Genomic DNA, 7,578 nt, shown 5'->3' on the forward strand with positions numbered 1-7,578 from the left:
TTCATAGCCAGTTCCAGACCCTGTCTCAAACCAAACCAAAACCCACAACAAACAAAAACCCAAACAAGCACATCTCAGCTCCAACTGAAAAAGAATCATCTGAGGTTGGCCACTGTGGTACATGATTGCAGTCTCAATCTTGGAAGGCTGTTTAGGAGGATCGCTTTTTAAATGTGTGTGTTTTGTCTGCACACAAGTCTGTACAACACATACCTGACTAGTGCCCAAGGAATCCAGAAAGGAAAGGTCGGAGTCCCTGAACTGGAGCTATAGATGTTTGTGAACCTCTATGAGGACGGGGAGACGTGAATCGAGGCTCTCCCCTGCGGAAGGGAAGAGCAGTCAGTACTCTTGAATATTGAGCTATCCAGCTCCTGGAAGGTCCACTTGTGCCCATGAACTCTAGACTAGCCTGGGCAACAGAGCCAGATCTTCCTTAAAAATTCATATAAACACTCGAAAAAGAATGTGAATATGTGAACGGTCTTAGCATCTTGGGAGTCACTGGAAATCAGGATGTCTTTGTAGCCCCATGAACAGGACTTACGCGTGGGCTACGTATGTACACTGTGGTGGACTGGAGTTCAGGAAGGATTCAGGGGCAGTCTAGGCTGTATGGGAATCCTGGCCTCAAAAACCAACCAAATAAACAATAACCCCAAAGCAAAAGTTCATTTTTGTTCTGTTTTGCAGTGCTGAGAACAGAAGCCAGACTAAGCTAAGCTAGTGCTCAAGCACTCAAGGACAGGTACAACAGGCTACACAATACAGGCTCCCTACTCAGCCCTGGTGGTTAAAGAGAACAGTCAAGTGCTCCATCTCCAAGGCCAGGAAGGCTTTCAATCAGCTTCAGCTACTGGGGAAGCAGTCCCTCAAAACCACAGTGAGTGCGGTTCATCTCCATCTCATTCACTGCATCATCCATGGCCAACAGTTTGCCTGAGCATGGAGATGCGGGGGCTCCTTGGGCTTCATCTGGAAACCTCGGATTGCACCAGTGAAGCAGCCTCGCTCAGCGCCAGTCTATCCTTTCTCTCCTTCTGCAACACCTGCTCTTCCCACAGCGCCTAGTCCACCTGGTCATCGGTGAGCACGACCTGCTTGAACTTCTCCTCAAACAGCCTCTCGTTGGCCTCAGAGTGCAGCTAGTGGGGCCCGACAACGCGGAGATGTGCAGGCAGGTGGAGAAACTCGTCGTCGTTGATGTCGCAATCACGCATGCGGTTCTCCAGGACCCACCAACGGCCCACGAAGCCCACGTCGAGGACCCGGCCGGGGAAGTCGATCCAGCGTGGCTGCAGGTAGCGGCAGCAAGCCTGGTAGAGGCTGGCCTGGGCATCAAAGGGCGCCTCGTACACCAGCGAGCAGAGTCCCAGGTTCACGTGGCGCAGTCGCCCGCGGCCTCTCAGCCACAGCAGGCGTTGCAAAAACGCTTCCGAGTGGCGGTTGCGCGTGGTCGGCGCCAGCAGCAAGAGAGACCCCGACGCGTCGAGCAAGGCCTCCTCAAAGGCCGTCTCACTGGGTGCCAGGGCACAGCAGGCCGCGGCGCCGCCCAGCAGCCCAACATACAGTGCCGCGCGGCCAGGTCGGGCACGGGCCGCGGCCGCCGCGTCTCCTCACGCCTCGGCGTAATCTCGCAGCAGCGCGCGGGCCCAAGTGCCCAGTCGCGCCCACATCCCTTGGCTTTGCCGCCACCGTCGCGGAACCACTCGCTTCACTGCGCCCACTGGACCAGCGACACCATGATCTTGAAGTTCTAGAATTCAAATTGATGAGAAATATTTCTGTCATTAAATCACATGGTCTGTAGTAGATTCTGAGGACTTCAGCTGCCCTAGCAACAAGCTAGAAAACATTGCACATATACATAAGTCATAAATGGATGGGAAACAGGCAAAGAGTCCTTTTCATTCACAACTCTTCTAGATGATGGTACTGCGAGGTACTTCACATGTTTGGTGATCACTGCTGTTTAAAGCTGCGGCTTAGTCAACATTCCAAGCCAGTATACATGGAACTGCTCCATTTTTTTGAAAATCCACAAAGTTTTTCATTGCATGGACACTTAACAGTTATTTAATCCTTCCTTTACTAGTTGATTTCAAGTTGTTTACAGTTTATTTAATCCTTCCTTTACTAGTTGATTTCAAGTTGTTTCCAAAAGAAACCGTGAGGGTGGCAAGCCTGGCAACCTGAGTTTGATTCCTGAAACATATATAAAGGAGGAAAGCAGGAACAGACTACACAAAGTTGTCTGCATCCCACCCACACACACACACACCATGCACACACATGTATCATAACAACAATTGATTTTTTAAATCTCTGATGGGGCTGGAGAGCTGGCACAGCCCTCAAGAACACTCGCTGCTATTCTACGGGACCCAGGTTCAATTCCCTGCACCCACATGGTAGCTTACAACAATCTGTAACTTCAGTCCCATGGGCACTATACACACATGGGGCACACAGTATGTATACAGGTAAAATGCTCAAACATAAAATAAAAAATAAATAAGATCTCAAAAAAATTAAAAATCTTAGGATGGGTAAATCTACCTGCACTTCACTTCACACCTGTGTAAGTGTGTTAGCCTGATAAACAATGACTGACTGGCTAAAAGTAAATAGTTTTTTGTTTGTTTTTTGGTTTCTTTGAGACAGGGTTTCTCTGTGTAATAGCCCTGGCTGTCCTGGTACGCACTATATGAACGGCAGACCGTGAACTCAGAATCTGCCTGCCTCTGCCTCCCAAGTACTGGGATTAAAAGCATGCACCACTACCTTTAGGCTCAGATTTTGACAGACACTCTCAAGTTGCTTTCTAAAAGTATTGCATCATTCTATCTCCCATCAGTAAATGCTCTGTCTCTCCTTAACATTACAAAAAGTATTGTGCCATGAAACTTTTTGATTACTTCTAATATCATAGATGAAAATAGCTGGGTGATGGTGGCATAGCTGGGCAGTGGTGGTGCACATCTTTAATCCCAGCACTCAGGAGGCAGAGGCAGGTGGACATCTGAGTTTGAGACCTGCAGTGCATCACGCCCGCCTGCGTTCTATGCGCTACCATACAGTTCGTGAACCAGGCAAGGGGCTGGAGATTGAAACACACGAAGACTCACAGACAGAGACACGGGTCATCTTTGAAGCAAGAATGCCCCCCTATTGTGTACCAGAGCCATTTATATAGAGATCCTTAACTGACAGCCACGCCCCAGCCAAACCCAGCAGAAATCACTCCCCTGCCATCAGGAGGGTCTCGTGCCCAGAGCAGTTGTAAGCATTACAAGTTGTTTACCAGAAATTCAGGATCTGGGGGGTTCACAGCTCCCAACAGAGACCAGCCTGGTTTGCAGACTGAGTTCCAGGACAGCCAGGGCTACACAGAGAAACCCTATCTTGGAAAAAAAAAAAGAAAAGAAAAGAAAAGAAAAGAGAGAGGGAGGGAGGGAGGGAGGGAGGGAGGGAGGGAGGGAGGGAGAAAGGAAGGAAGGAAGAAAGAAAGAAGAAAGAAGGAAGGAAGGAAAGAAAGTAAAGAAAGATAATATCTCAGACTCCTTGTGGGTATGCTTGAGTGATGATGTCTCAGAAGTTCAGATCACTGTGTAACTTGAAGATTGTGAGCATTTTCCTTTATTCTGTGTAGACATCTAGGGAGCAGAGCACTAAGCTGGTGTTAGCTGTTTGACACTTTTTGTTCCCATTGCCAGTGGAATTTCCCATTCCTTAACGTAACAGGGTGCTTTTCCTGCCTGCTCCACAGTTGAAATCACCACTCCATAGACGTCACTAGGACACTCACAGTCGAGCTTGGTTAGCAGACTTAGGAACAAATATTGGCATGTCCATGTCTATTGGAAAGAACGGGGGAGAGTTCAAAGTGGAAATTATATTTAAAGGTACTGATTGCAGCCAGCCACCGAAGACGCCACTCTCAGCATGAGACAGTGCCTAATACTGAGTCCGGTAGGTACGGATATGACTCGAGTGTGTTCCTCAGTGATTTCAGATATTCAAAAATTTCTTCCAGGGTGTGTATTTAGGAGTGAAGGAGGAGTTGGTGATATCCCACACCTGTAACCTCAGCATCTAAGAAGCTGAGGTGGGAAGACCATGAGTTTGAGGCCAGTCTGCGCTATGTGGAGAGTCTCTGTCTCAAAACAAAACAAAAACAAGTGAAGCTTTAAGTAGATAGAACCGGCGCTGGAGCCACTGTCGCTGAACCCAGACCACTCTGCTTCACGCCTGACACCGCCCAAACAAGATCACTACCGTTGGCATTGACGCTGTTGGCCTGGCTTATACCATCCGTAACATTTGTTTGCTTCTTTGGTTTGTTTGTTTGTTGTTTCTCAAGGCAGGCTTTCTCTGTGTAGCTCCGGCTGTCTGAAACTCACTCTGCAGACCAAGCTACCCTTGAACTCCCAGAGACACACAGGCCTTTGCCTCCCAAGTGCTGGGATTAATGGCACGCGCCAGTATGACCGGGCGGTGCTATCTGTATCTTAATGAAGGACTTGGCAAGATGAGCTTGCTCCTGTCGATGTCACGGGAGACAAATTGAAGGGAGAGATGATCCATTTTCAGCATGGTAGCCTTTTCCTTAGAATGCCCAAAATTGTCTCTGATGAAGACTGTAGCATGCCTGCAGACTCCAAGCTGGTCATCATCACAGTGGGGTCCTGTCAGCAACAGGGAGAAAGCTGACTCAATTTGGACCAGCGAAATCTGAGCATCTTCAAGTTCATCCTTCTCTGTGTTGTGAAGTACAGGTTAAGATTGCGAGCTGCTTATTGTTTCTAACCCAGTGGGTATCTTGATCTTTGTGATTTGGAAAGGAAGTGCCTTTCCCCAACACCAAGTTATCTGATTCCAATCTGGAGTCAGCTCAGTCCTGTTACCCGATGGGAGAAAGGCTGGGCGTACCATGGATGAGTCCTAAAGGAACATGGAGACGCCACTGTGCCCATGTGGGGTGGCATGAGAGTTGCCAGAATCTCCCTGAAGATTCTCAAGCCAGAACTGGGAACTGATGCAGACAAGAGCAGTGGAGTGGCTGGGCGGTGGTGGCGCACGCCTTTAATCCCAGCACTCGGGAGGCAGAGGCAGGCGGATCTCTGTGAGTTCGATGCCAGCCTGGTCCACAAAGGGAGTTCCAGGACAGGCTCCAAAGCTACAGAGAAACCCTATCTCGAAAACAACAACAACAACAAAAAAAGAGCAGTGGAAAGAGGTTCATGAGCAGGTGGCTGACAGGACCTATGACGTGATCAAACTGAAAGGTTGTATAGCCTGGGCCATTGGCCTCTCCATGGGAGACTTAGCCAGAAGCGTAATGAAGAATCTTAGGCAGGTTCATCCCATTTCCATCGTGATAAAGGGTCTCTATGGAGTCAAGAAGGATTCCTCAGTGTTCCTGGTGTCCTGCGAACAAATAGATTCTCAGATGCAGTGAAGGGAGTAAAGGAGACCGGCTTGAAGAAGAGAACAGACATGCCCTGGGGAAGCCAGCGAGAGCTGCAGTTCTGGAGTCCTCAGACATCCGAGAACTTCCGTCCAGGCTGCAGCAGGGCTTCTCTGGAGAACATGCTCTGTCTCCTCGTCTGAGCGGTGGTTAACGCTGCTGTGTTTCGGTGGCCTGGAGAAAACCTCAGTTCCCACAGCTCTACCCCAATACGAAGTCGTACTTGTGTGGTGGTAGCCTGGTGAATGTGACAGTCCCACTATCCCGGAGACACACTGCCAATTGTGTACAGGCTTCAGTTACCCTGGGAGCCTGCTGGGGCGTTGTTCTGTGCACCCTCACCAAACACACCTAGGCCAACGAGTTCCCTACTAGTCATACCCTGGCTCCGGTGTCTAAATCCAGTATGCGTATCCTGTGCTTGGCTATCCTAAAGGATGTTACTGTGTGTGTTATTTGTGTCTGGAATGTACATTGTATTATTATGTAAAAAGTAAGTTCTGAATACGGATGATGCAACCAACTACCCAAGTGTCGTGCCAACGAAAACACCAAATAAACTTTGAACAGAGAGAGAGAGAATCTAGTGGGGTTTAATTAGTTAAGTAATGGGACAGCCTGTACCTGGAAAACATATTTCCTGACGCAGGTCTGCTGGCTCAGCGTGCCCTGAAGGCTATCTTTGTTTTCTCACCTTTTCCAGGGAACGTTTTTTTAAGGATGTTGGCATGGTTACACCTGGGAATTTTTAGTGGTTGGCAGTCGGTAGGGTCCTGGGCTTTCCTGTTGCCCTAGTGCAAAGTGTACTGGTTTCTGCTTAATTCTGGTAATCACAATAATTAGAGCTACTTTGTCCACACCCTCTTCCATCCTGTCTTGACACTTGGGCCTCCTTCACACTCTTTTCTTTGTGAACCCCCAGTTTTTCCATCTTTCTACTTTGAGTGCCCACTGCAGATCTCACAAAATACAGTGAGCGGTGCCCATGGGCGCCAAGCTGTCTTGCCCGTGCCGAACGATTTAGCTCATGACTTTTAAACCACGCACGGGGCAAAATACAACCAGATTCTCCACTGAAATGCTTAAGAACGGCTTGAAACTAAGTTCCCTGTTCCTTTCTGGAACTTTCTGCTCCTGGCTTTCACTGTCCACATTTCTCTCGGCAGTTTAGCCTCCAAAACTCTCGCACCAGAATGTTCCCATAAGAGATGTACGCTCCGCACTCTAGGGGTTCTCTGGGTCATAGCTCCAAACTCTTCTTTATTCTTTCCACAAACCAGTTCCCAAGGCTGAGAACCCACACCGTCAGGTTTACCAGAACAACGAACCCTCTCTTGGGACCAATGTCCTGTAATAGTTGCTTCTTTCATCCCTGAGAATACCCTGAGAAGGCAGGGTAAGCATCAGTATTTGTCTCTCGTTGCTTACTGACTGCAGACACAGTTTAAGCATCGGTTTCCCGTGCCTGCTACCATGGCTTTCGTGCCTTGGTGGTCTATACCCTGAAGCTCTAAACCAAAGGAACCCTTCCTTAAGTCGCTTTTCTCAAGTATAGTTTATCACAGCCATGTGACAATACACAGGTGGCTAAAGCAGTGTGAGGTGTTTTCCTGGGTCGTTTGGATTTGGCCGTATATTTGGGCTGTTTTTGTGTGTGTGTGTCAGTACCGTGCTGTTTTTATTATTATGACTGAGGTATATTGTTAAATCCAGCGTCACACTCTGTGCGATGAAAGAGATGTGATCCATGGTCACAGCTGCACTCTAAGACAGACGAATGATGGTACTCTAAATCGCTGGGTACACCTCTAGTGATGCTTTAAGTGCCATGCAGTGTCTTCCATATTTTCCTCAAACAGAGCATCCAATTTCAGTCATCTTTTAGCTGGCATTTCAGGACTCTAGGAAGTACCACTGTTGCTGCTTCGAACCAAGAACCTTTAAATGCAGAAGCCTTCTTCCACTTTTAAAAACTTTTAATTACCCTCTTAAATGAGTTGCTGGCCCTGCTTTTGGTACATTTCTATCAAGAATTAAAAGATGGAGGTTCCAGGGGCTGAAAAGGATAGGAAAAGTATAAGGTAGAGTAGATAAAAAAACTGGCTTGG

General features: G+C 48.2%; 2 pseudogenes; one reads left to right on the plus strand and one right to left on the minus strand.

Moving 5' to 3' along the window:
- Nucleotides 1-303: 303 nt before the first annotated feature.
- On the minus strand, nucleotides 304-3,855 carry LOC130871304 (mitochondrial import inner membrane translocase subunit Tim29-like; annotated as a pseudogene).
- A 129-nt stretch (nucleotides 3,856-3,984) lies between these two features.
- On the plus strand, nucleotides 3,985-5,613 carry LOC130871305 (L-lactate dehydrogenase A chain-like; annotated as a pseudogene).
- The last annotated feature ends 1,965 nt before the right edge of the window (nucleotides 5,614-7,578 follow it).

This window comes from Chionomys nivalis, chromosome 3 (assembly GCF_950005125.1).
Source record: "Chionomys nivalis chromosome 3, mChiNiv1.1, whole genome shotgun sequence".
In the NCBI taxonomy this organism is placed as follows: domain Eukaryota; kingdom Metazoa; phylum Chordata; class Mammalia; order Rodentia; family Cricetidae; genus Chionomys; species Chionomys nivalis.